This window comes from Rattus rattus, chromosome 1, assembly GCF_011064425.1.
Source record: "Rattus rattus isolate New Zealand chromosome 1, Rrattus_CSIRO_v1, whole genome shotgun sequence".
In the NCBI taxonomy this organism is placed as follows: domain Eukaryota; kingdom Metazoa; phylum Chordata; class Mammalia; order Rodentia; family Muridae; genus Rattus; species Rattus rattus.
In genome coordinates this window covers 199,842,417-199,854,540 of record NC_046154.1, presented here as the reverse complement: position 1 = coordinate 199,854,540, position 12,124 = coordinate 199,842,417, and the positions used below count along the sequence as shown (strand labels likewise).

The window sequence follows — 12,124 nt, the reverse complement described above, 5'->3', positions numbered from 1 at the left end:
TGTGTGTGTGTGTGTGTGTGTCTGTGTGTGTGTGTGTGTGTGTATGTCTGTGTCTGTGTGAATGTGTGTGCCTGTTGTATGTACATGTGTGAATGCGTGTGAGAATGTTTGTATTTGTGTGTCTGGAATGTGTGAGCATGGGTGTGTGTTGAGTGTGTGTGTGATGTGTTTTTCACAGACTGTCTACCTTACAGCTGCAGTTTGCCCTCCTCTCCTCTCCTCTCCTCCTCTCCTCCCCTCCCTCTCCCTCCCTCTCCTCCCTCCCTCCCTCCCTCCCTCCCCTCCCTCCCCTCCCCCTCCCTCCCCTCCCCTCCCTCCTCCCCTCCCTCCCTCCTCCCCTCCTCCCCAACCCCATTTTGCTGTCTGTAGGTGCAGATGGCTATCAGCCTTGCCCGGCTGGTGCCTCTGTTTGCTTTGGGGGCAGTGGGCATGACCGTGGGACTCAGTCTCACTGGTGAAGTGCTCAGGTGACTTAAGGTTATTTTTGTTGCCAAGGCTGTTTATTTTCTATACATGAAAGGCCACTTTCCAGCCCCAGACTTCTCTTTCTTCTTCTCTTCAGCCAACCAGACCCTGAAGAAGACTTTTGAAATGTTTGTAATTCTTATATATTTTCTATGGAAAAAGAGAAGTGTGTGTGTATGTGTGTGTGTGTGTGTGTGTGTGTGTGTGTGTGTGTGTGTGTGTTCCAGACCTCCCCAGATGAAGGACAAACACTGCTAGCGTTTTGGCATACTTCCATATTTGGGCACTTCTTTATTAGGTCTCCCAGGCTGGCCTGAAACTTGCCGCGTAGCCAAGGATAACACTGCTCTGCTCTGAGTGCTGGGATTGAAGGCGTGCACCACCACACCCAGTTTATGGGTTCCCAGGACTTGAACCCAGGACTATCCACATGCTCGGCGGCAGGCACCCTGTCCACTGTGCTGGCTATTGATTGACTGATTGATTGATTTGCAGTGTTTGTACTTGGTAGAGCAGTAGAGTGTCCTCCCTGGCTTTTCTTTTCATTTAGAAACTCTTTCCATGAGCTATATGGTACGTCAAAGGATATGATGGTATCTGGGCTCTTGGGGGGGCCGACCCCCAATACTTGAAATGGTTTTACAAGTTTTGAATGGACTCTTTGGTCATGGCTAAGTAGGAATTCTTTAGTTGCCAAGTGTAGCGTCATCACACATTTCCAATTACCACACAATTAATTGAGTACTTCTCTGGTAAAGTAACCGGCCTCCACCACTCAGCCTGTCAGTTGTGAAGGGTGTCAGGTAGTGCCTGGGAAGTAACTGTGACAAGATTGACCAGGCGGAGCTCTCCAACCCGCCTTGGAGTTAGGGGTGGCGACCTCCGCTTGAGATACTGTGGGAGAAAAGAGCAGCAGAATGGGGCTGAGGGATGGAGACACCTCCTACTCCTTAGTGTGGAGGTGAATCCTAATTTTGAGTCTTTGCTGTCAGCGGTGCCAGAGCTCTCTAAGGTAGCGAGTGGGTATGGGCTAGGCCACTAGGCTGGGTTCACTGAGCAGGGAGCACTAGGCACTCTCTACTCTGTCTGTGAACATCTCTCCTGTCATGCCACGGTCCTGGTCTGGCCAGCCTGTGTTCTGACACACTCTGGGTAGCTTACACCTCCGGATCCTTCCCACATTTTCTCCCAGCTGCCACAGAGCAGGAGGCAGGAAGAGGATTCCCACAGAGGACGACAGGGAGCTCCCTCTGCAGGGTTCCTGGTTTTCTTTGCCCCCAGAGTGTGCAATCTGACCACGTTGGCAAGGAGAAAGAAGATAATCCCGAGGGCTGCAAAGCCAGTTTTGGATCAGCACTCGAGACGGCACCACCAAGGCACAGTGGCTGGCCGGCGTCCTCTGTGGCGCTTGCTCTGGGCTGGCAGTGTCCTTCTGAGGTACAGGCCACCAAGTAGGGCAAGCACCTTCACTGTGTCTTGCTCTCGGCAGAAGGAGTCAGTATGATTTGAGCCATGCCTTTTAAGGGCTCGGAACCAGCTTATCAAAAGAGTCATCTTGGGGGCGGTGCAGGAATATTCTGACAAGGGATGGCTGGGTTGAATTAATGAGAGCTAGTGATATAAACAGTTTAACCTAAACTCCTTGTGGGCTTTTCAAACTGTCATATTTCTGTAAAAGCAAGCAGTCAGAGCTAGGATACTTACTAGTAGAATAAGTCTCAGGATCTGCTGGGTCCTGGGCTCACCTGTAGCGTGACTCATTCCTTTTGGTGCTGTGGACCTGGGGTGTATAAGATCAAGCGAGCGCTAAGAATGCTTAGGTTGGCACATTAGTGAGGTCACAAGGTGGTGTGTGTGGGGGGATCAGAACTATGTTAATCTGAGTCACAGTGGAGTTCAGTGTGACCTCTTGGACATGGTCTCCCCGCTGTTCTGGCCATCAGCATTTATAGTTTTGTTACCTGGAAACACAGAGCCTACGCTGGAGTAAGCCTCCTTTCATATGGAGGTAACTTACATTTGTAACAGGAAAAGGAAAGACAACCCAATCCTTTCTCATAGACCTGTTTCAGATCATTTTACCTGTGTCCCCTTGTGTACCGTGTGCAGAGGCCAGAAGGGGGTGTCAGATCCCCCTGCAACTGGAGTTATGGGTGGTTGTGAACCCTCCTGTGTGTGGGTGGGAATAGAACCTAAGTCTGTCCCTCCCCACCCCCCAGGTGAAGACCGAACTCAGGACCTTGTGCTTGCTAGGCAATCGCTCTTCCACTGTGCTAAATCCCCAACCCCCCTAACTTCTGATTTTACTAAGACTTTTTTTTTCTCTGTAAGTTAGGTGTCACCTGGCAAAGTTGCCAGGAGTTTTGTTTGCCTGTCTCTGCCCTTGACTGACTCTTAGAGCCTGCTGGTGGAGGAACCACCTGCAGGGTTTCTCAGCCGTCCTCACTGGCCTACCACATCCCAGCATTCCTTTCTAGTCTCCAAACAAGCCCGTTGGATTTCCGTTCTCTGGAACCTGGCCTTACCCACAGAGTTTCAAAAGTCATGAAGGCTGCGGCGGCATGAGATTTTACCACTAGACTCTGCCTCTGTGGAAACTTCCAGTGTCCCTGGGCTGACCTGAGGTGGGAGAGGGAGGAGGACCCTGAGCCCTGGTCGTAAGAGCCCTTAGCTGATGGTCTGTGACCACTGATGACTCCAGGGTCTACCTCCAGATTGCACCAGTGAGATTCTTAATCTGCTGGAAACCGGGGCAGCAGGTCTGGTCTGGTTTGTTTTGTTTTGTTTTGTTTTGTTTTGTTTTTGAGCCTCTCACTTCCTTCCTGGCTTCAGGCACTTTCTTATCTTTATTTTTCTCAGTTAATTTTCCTAATCTTCAGCATGATTACTTTGTAGTGCTTGATTAGGGGAGTTTTGCAGGCTGGTAAAAGTGAGTGTTAGATGATTTAAGGGGACAAAGACCATAGTTCAGGGCCATCGATAGTCAAAAACGGAGGCCTTGAGTTGACGTGTTCTTAAAAAAACTCCTGTCTCCGGGGCAGCCTGGGCTGGCCTTTGCCCATGCTCTGCACCTCACTCTTTTCCTAGTTGCCCGGGCAGATTAGCCACATTTGTGTGTGCCTGGCCTCTCTCTTACTTCATGCACCCGGGAAAAAAAAAAAAAGAGAGAGAGAACCAATTAAAACCAGTGATGAATTGTGTCACCATTCAGAAATGAATGGCATCGCTATTGACTTCCTTTGAAAACGCTTCAACCTGCGATGTCTAAGGCTGAGTGTAATCTGGTGTACGTTTAGGGTTGGGACCTAAGACTAGGGCACTCCTGAAGAGCCGGGGCCACCTCCAAGTTTGTTTTCTGGCTCCAAACAAACGAGTGGCTGTTTGCCGATTGGCACACGACCCGGTTTTAAAAGCACAACCATATAGGGTATTGGCGGAGTGGTGACTGGGGCTTTAAAGAGTGAGGTCATGGAAGGCTCAGATGAAGCTCTTCCAATGTGTATCACAACTGCAATTAATCTTATTAACATGTTAGGCCTGAGCCTGCTTTCACGGCCCGGGTGTGCCAGGGTATTTACGGGGCATGCTTTGAAGGGCTCTTGGTTTTTGATGCAGACGGATAGCAGAAGCATATAAACCATTGCGTCTGATACTGTAAAGCCCTCCTATGCCTTTGCAGATTTATTAGGTTTTGGGAACTGAGCAAGAACATCACACTGGTCGATAAGACACGCAAGAGGCTAGATAGATTGCAAATGCAAACTTGAGGCCAGACTTCAGGACTGGCTCTGTTGTATAGGATAGGGCCTGCCTCTCTTGTTCAGGACCCAGCTAGTTTGAACGCAGCATTCCCCCAGTAGAAGATTCAAAGACACAGTGGGGTGGCTGGGAAGCCTTAGAAGGTGCCCTGGGCCCTGAACCTGGATATGTGTGATGCGAGCTGCACCTCTGGGCTACTATGGTGGGGATGGCTGTCTGTGTGGGGTGGACCATGAGCTGAGGAGCAGGGGACTTGGCTTGCAGACTGCTGGGGACCAGCAGGTGGCACTGGCAAAGGGTGGTGACAGGCTGGGGTTGTGTTGATGTTCTGAGCACACTGTGTTTAAGAAGAGACTGCTGCAGACCCCAGCCTCAGACAGTAGCTGTTTTATTTTTGTGGTCTGTTTAAATTTAAATTTCATTTGTTTGTTTGTTTTTTCAAAACAGGATTTCTCTGTGTAGCCCTGGCTATCCTGGAACTCAGATCTGTAGAGCAGACTGTCCTGGAGCTCAAGAGATCTGCTTGCCTCTGCCTCCTGAGTGCTTGGATTTAAGGCCTGTGCCGCCTCATTTTTTTTTAATGAATAGTTTAAAATACCTACCTTTGTCCTCTGGTGTAATTTTGATTGTTAATAACTAGCCTCAGGAACAAAGGAGGCTTCAAATGACCAAGTTTGACTGATGTATTTGACTTTAGGTATACTAGTTACAACCCCCCCCATACCCCTCCCAGAGTACAGATGAAGTGAATTGTTGATGGGACACTAGAACTGTAACAAACCATCATCAGACTAAAGGCGGTGAAGGGCAAGTTGGAAGCCAGCTACATGATGAAGGGGGGAAAAATCTGTTCCTGCTTAATTCGCTTATTGGGTCACAATTAACCAGCACCAGGTCCGCAGCATTGCTAAACGTCTCTTCTTTGCTGGGTGATTTTACTGATTCCTTAACTGCAAGGCTTCCCGGAGCCTGCAGGGCATCTTTATTGGGATGATGTGAGGGGCGGTGTATGAGGTACGAGAGTGTGTACACCCTTTCTATCACAGGACCAACACTCTTTGGGGGAGACACGGCTCCCTTTACTTCTCTGGCACCCACACTTCCATCTGCTTTGATTTTCCGCTTGCTTTTCTGCCTGAGGCAGCAGTGGGTCATCTGTTGCTACAGAGATGACAGGGGATGATGGCCAGGAGAGTGCACGCTGAAATCTTATGGCTACATAGGAGGGTTGCCTGCCTACCAGCTGAATTCAGGCAAGATAGACTCCCTAATCCTCACAGGACTGGAAAGGGAGTGCCAGCTCTCCGAATCTTGCCAGCTAAAAGAGTCTCCCTCCATCTGGCAGAACAACAGTCCCAACTCCCGAGTGGCCAGTCCAAATCAACATGCCAGGACCACACACCAAGAACAGCCTCTCTGGATATGGCACCGGTGGGTTTGCACACATGAGTACACTTGGGAGGCTACATACCCACCTTGAGCATCCCGGGAGTTGCAGATAGGAGTCTGCCCTCAGTACAGTTGTGTGTGCCCCAACCGGTGTTTTCACATTAGTGTCCTGTTACATTGTTCTCTTGGTGCTTTTTGCCTCTGGTCCTTTGTTTGCATCAGCCGGTTGTTTTCTAGATTTGTGCTGTCCAGTGGAACACTTAAAAGACTAAAAGACGCTTCCAATTAGTTTCCTCATTTCACACTTGGAAGCCACATGTGACTCCTGCCTGCAGTAGGCTCAGACAGCACATGGCTGCTGGAAGGGCTGCTGGGTAGTTACGGCTCAGATCGAAAAGATGACCCTCGGAAAGACTCGTAGTGTTCCAGTTCCTTCAGTACCTTAGCAAGGAGTGTAAGGCTGAGGTACATACAGATCTGCCCCCTCCGGCCCTCCTTACCTATGTATTCACAGGGGTTAAGCAAGACATGCTTCTGGTCCAAAGGGCCCTCTTAGGACCTCGCAGCATTAGCTCTGTCTGACAGCCCCTTCGGCATTCAGCCCGTCCCAGGGACTCCACGTTGCATACCTAAAAGACTTCTCACCAACGCTGTATACTGCTCGCTGTGCTCTAGAACTCCGTTTAGGAGCATACAGACACATGCATGTTTTCAATCAACTTGGAGTCAGTCGTGTGAGGCATGTCTATAACCCCAGTACTAATGCGGAAGCAGGAGGCCACCCTCAGCCACATGCATAGCAAGTCTGCAGCTAGCCTGGGATACAAGGGATCCCATCTAAAAACAAAACTGGAGAACCGTTTCCCCACTCCCTAGGAAAATGATAACCTTTGGTTGTGCCTCCACCACCCACCTCCCAGTGCTGGGAAGAGGCTTTTTTTTTTTTTTTTTAGAATACACAGTTTTAAGTATTTATTATGAAATTTTTCTTTAGTGATGTACTGTCTACTCTTCAAAGCTCACTCTTTAAAATATTTACCATCATTCCACCTTCCTTGAAACCATGAGTTACCCACTGGCAACCCAGGATATTTCCATGTTTGAGACTCTAGAATTTCCTACACATTTCTATTAGATCATATTACACATAATATTAACCATGTCTGTCTTATGTGTCTTTCATGTTATTTTGTATATTTTTGAGATGAATGGATGAATCAAATTTCTATTTCTTTCTCATTTTTTGATTTGTTTACTTAGTACCTAAATCATGCATTGCATATAATAAACCTTAATCATTATTGAATGAGGTTGTATCAAATATGTTTAAGATTTATTTAATTTCATGTGTATACATCAGTGCCTATATATTTGTATATGTAGCATAAGAGAGCACAGTATCCTCAGACCTCCAGAGTATTCTTTGGACATCCTGGAATTTCTGTTACAAGCAGTTGTAAAACTCTTGTGAGTACTGGGAACTTAACCTGGGTCCTCTGAAAGAGTACTAAGTTCTTTTAACTGTTGAGCAATATCTGAAATTGTATGCTGGGGATTTTTTTTTAAATATCCATCTTCTTCTTTAGGATTAGCTCAGCAAAGGTCAAATTAACATAAATCCGAACATTTTTAAAATGCCCAGAGCTCTACAGTACATGGACACATTTGTGGTCATTTTTACACTTGACCAATATCTTACTTTAATCACTATTAATGGGAGTGAGATAGAGAAACTCAATTAGGGCAAGGGAGAGATTATATCTCTAGCTAGAGAGAAACATCAAGAATAACTAAATTATGTTAAACTTTTACTCTCATGTCTCTAAGCTATAAAGAGCTCCACTCAATCTATTTTTTCCTATTCTTAGCTTGAGAAATTGCACTTAATTTCAATACCTAATTTAGTTTCATTTCAAATTTTCATTAAAATGCTACAGACTCTCTTCCGCTATTAATGCAAATAGTAAGTCTGGACTCAAAATTATCCCCACCAGCACTTCCTTGCTGCCAGATATTCCTTTCAACTATATAAATAGACATTTTATAACAAATCATGTAATAGAAATATATGATTTACATAGGCAGGACATGGTGTTTCATTAAAATAAATTAGAAAAGTTTAGACCTTGAGTTCGAACCAGGGTAATTACTTTGTCATTACCTTGCCTATAGTACTATCACTGGCTATGGAATGAGACTGATCAATTCTCAGCTTCGTTTATTCTCATGAAATGTATAGTGGTCCATAAAATGGACATCAGCTCCCTCATAAAATGGCTTTTCTTGCACATCTCTTCTGTCTCCTACACTTGGATATATATGCCCACAGGACCAGTGCAAATACTGGTCTGCAGTACGGAATGAAGATTTATGCTTTAAAATGTAACTTGAAACTTATGTTTAAATGTCTGTATCCATGCATGTGTGTACATGTGTGTGTGTGTGTGTGTGTGTGTGTGTGTGTCAGTGTGTCTGTGTGTCTGTGTGTGTATGTTTGAACTAAGCCAGTACCAACCTCCATAGTCTATGTTAAACACTAAAGGCAAGAGGAGTAGATATTTTCCTGCTTGAAAATTACTGTAGAGAGAAGTTAATGACACTTCACAGTAAGTATGAAAACTGCCTAAGGAAGAAGTTGAACCAGTAATGCCCTAGATGAATTAGGAGTGACTGCGAGTCATCTTTTCTGAGAAATCAGTCACAGAAGGAAGTATATGGAAGGAACATGTTCCCCCTCAGTGGCTCCGCATAGAATTCTAGCATGCACATAATGACTCCTAACCATATCCACCCCCCCACCCCAGATAAAAAGGGTTCTACTACCTCTGCATTTCTTGGCTTTAGGTACATAATGCTCAGACATACAGGATAGAGCTTGTAAGAGCACTAAATACTCTTAACTGCTCAATTATCTTTCCAGTTCCAGAAAGATATTCTTTCAAACTAGTCAAGCTCCAATTCCTATTCTCTATTTACTACAAATCCGGCATGTAATTTGCTAGGCAGCCTTGGGCTCCAAATATGATGGAGTATATTTCCTCCCACCCCTCTGAACTGGAATAAAGCCTTCCATCATTACAATACTTCTTTTTAGGTATTTTTATCACAAAAAACAAGAAAAGTAAGTATCACAAAAACTGAGAATCCCATTCCAGGTTATAATTACCAAAATAATTAATAAACCAAACCCAGGCTCACTTTGTGTTTCTAGTTTTCTATGTGTTAGTTATTTGAGTATGCTACTCATTTGGTACTCAGCACAAGATTGTGGAATAGAGGGCATTTATTTGTAGTTTATAAGGCAAGACAAAGCAACCTCACCCTTAAATTGATATACTAGATTTTCTAAGTTAACACAGAAATTAAGGTGTAGAGATAAGACCAGCATCAAAGATTTTTAACTGTAAGAGTAATATTTTAATCATATAGGGGGGAAATGCGTACATGAAAGGCAGGCGATGGGTCAAGTATGATAAACGTGAAGGTACTTGAAGATTATTTACTATTTTTTAAGGAATTCAGTGACTCATTCTTTCGTTGCTGCCTAGTGTCTTTGATATCAATTGTCCTTGAGTCTTTTATAAGAATAGAAAATTTCCAAATTTGGTAGATTAGTGTTGGCACTTCAACACCTTTACAAATGCACCGGAATCAACACTCTGCAGGTAACTAGAATCAATGCTCTGCAGGTAACTAGAATCAACGCTCTGCAGGAAACTAGCTTGAAGTCCTTTCTCCTAGAAGAAAGAAGGTGGCAAAGTCATATTTTGCACTTTATACAACCCTTTCTTACAGTACTGTCTGAAATTTTAACAAATTTTCTTCAAAATCCTCTGGGCTTTTCAGCAAAGAGGCAATGAGATCATCATATGTATTTTAAAAACTTTACTTTATATCACAATGTCTTTTCCAACTTTCTTATTATAGAAATGAGGACCATGAGTTGTTACCAGATGGGTTATAAGACTCAACATAATCATCTATATAGATAAAATAAATCTCTCTACTTTTCATAATGGGTGAGAAATTTTTTCTTTACTCACTCCCTAGAGTGATTTAATTAAATGAATTTTCCCCTTTACTTCGTTCCTCTCTTTTCCTTTGAAACAGAGTTTTACTGTGTAGACCTGGCTGTCCTGGAATTCACTCTGTAGGCTGGGTTGGCTTTGAACTCTAAGAATCCTTCTGCCTCTGCCTGACAAATCCTGGGATTAAGGATATATGCCCCTATTACCCAGCTAGTTAAATACATTTTGATCATTGATATCTGAATATATCTGACATTTAGTGTTAAAGGTCTTAATGTAAGCAGTCCATGGTTGATAATTTTCCCCTGAGAAATGTTTTTCTTCCAAAGGTCATCCTGCAAATTAATCTGGATTTAGGGGCAAGACAGAGATTAAGGAAAGGCAAATGCTTGAAGTATTACTCTTTATAATGCTTAACAATGCTCAGAGCTATGATAGCGCTTGAAGTCGTTGCAATAACTCCAGTGAAATATTCTCTTTAGAGGTGAGCTGATGACTCAGAGAAATGTAGAGAGATTAGAATCAAATTGTCTCAAGTTTAAGAATGAATGTATCCCAGGCTATCACATTCCTTAATTTTGATGATGTCTGAGAAAAATTATTTTCCTTCCACTCTTAGTTAACATTTTCATAGTAATTATAGATACACTTCTATATGGACTTTGATATGTGTTCACTATGTGCCTTGAGATAAAGTTAAAAAGTTAGAAAGTTAGAGGTTTCCAGAGAGGAGGGGTGGAGAAGATCATCTCTACTCTTGTTTGTTGAATATAGAAGATTTTAAAAATGTTTTCTGTTTTAACAATTAATAGCTATATACATGGAAATCATTATATAATATGCAAATTAATAACAATAACCTTAATTCTTAAGTCATTGAATTTCTGACTCCTAACTGCGGAAATTTTTATTGATTTTTGTCTTTCTTGCTTTAATAATACTAGTTGCTTCTCTGAATAACACAGATATCCTAAATGGTATATGTACTGTTTTAGCTTCAGTTTTAAACAAAATGCCATATGGGTCTGAAATGGTTCAAGAAGTTGCCTGTTTGATTTTTTTATATGGCTTCTCATAGCCAACCCCATAAATGATCTCCTCCTTATAACTGATTACTGTTGCTGTAGATTTTATATTCTGATACATAAAGTAATAATTCATTTCAGTTAAGGATAAAACAGAAGAAACCTCAAAGGACTCATTCTCATCACTTACTACTACTACTACTATTATTATAACCACCACCACCATACACTCATACATATTTGTCAGAGGGACTTAAACATATATAATTGTAATGCAGATTGAACAGTCTTTGGAGCCAGCATACTATTAACTCAAATTCACAAGTAGGGAGCTCATTCCTGGGATACAGTATTTCTGCCTCTTTCATTAGTTACTTGTTACCCGTAGTTCTTTTGCTAGGAATGGGAGGAAGTGATCGAGGGCATGACAATGGATAGAAGGAGGGGTATGGGAGAATTGACAGGAGGGAGGAAAAGTTACGGAATTGCAATGTAATTATATTTTAATGAAAATAAGTAAATATTGTCAGTAAGGTTTTTGTCGTTTTTACTGTTGTGATGGCTTACAGATATGCAAAAGGGGAATGAGACACATTCTCATGCTGGATGGGACACTTGGACAAACTAAACTGCATGTATTTTCTCCTTACTTCTTATTTGGGTCATAGAGTAGTCCTATGGCAACCAGGACCATATCATGGTAGCACAAAAAGAAAGGTCTGTGGGTCAGAAAAACTGAAGAAGCCAGACAATGTAACATCCGAGGATGCTCCATGAACATGAGGATTGACTCCATGATTTCCATCTCTCTCCCACCATCCAAACCATCTTTGAAAGATAAATAAATAAAATTCTAAACCCCATAGGACCGTCTTTCTGTCCCTTTTCAGTGACTATCTCTTCTTTGGTTATGCAGGAATTTTCCAAATTCTTTATCTTAGCAATTAAACTTTAGAAATAATTGAGGTAATGGGATCCTATATTGTCTCTACAGTGGTTGATTTCATTTGTCATGTGGCTTATTGTTATACCATTATTATTGTTAGCCATTATTATACTACTAGGATGTTGTGAGGTGAACAAGCTTGGAACAGTAGCATGGGTTTTGAGTTCCAGAGCTCCCACATTGAGGTGGGAAGCAAAGACAAAGAAATTCCTTGAACTTTGCAGGCCAATTAGCCTGGGATGTGTAGCCCTGAAGGATAAAAAGAATCTATCCTCATTAAAGTGGAACCCAAACAAATCCTATTACCTTCATATGCATGGCGTCATCTACATGTGCCCTCATTTCTGTGAATGTCCATGCGTACACATGTACTGGCATAGTGAGCACTAGTTATAATTGTCATAAAATCTATAACCACCTGAGGGATGGACCTCTGTGCATCCCATAAGGGAATATGTTAATTGAAATGGGATAGTCCCTCTTAACTGTGGGTAAGATCATTACCTGGCAGG

General features: G+C 43.1%; 1 protein-coding gene across 1 annotated transcript in view; it reads left to right on the top strand.

The window, feature by feature from the left end:
- The window catches only part of Rassf3 (Ras association domain family member 3), a 472,172-nt gene that overhangs the window by 46,748 nt on the left and 413,300 nt on the right, over nucleotides 1-12,124 (top strand). The window lies entirely within an intron of this gene.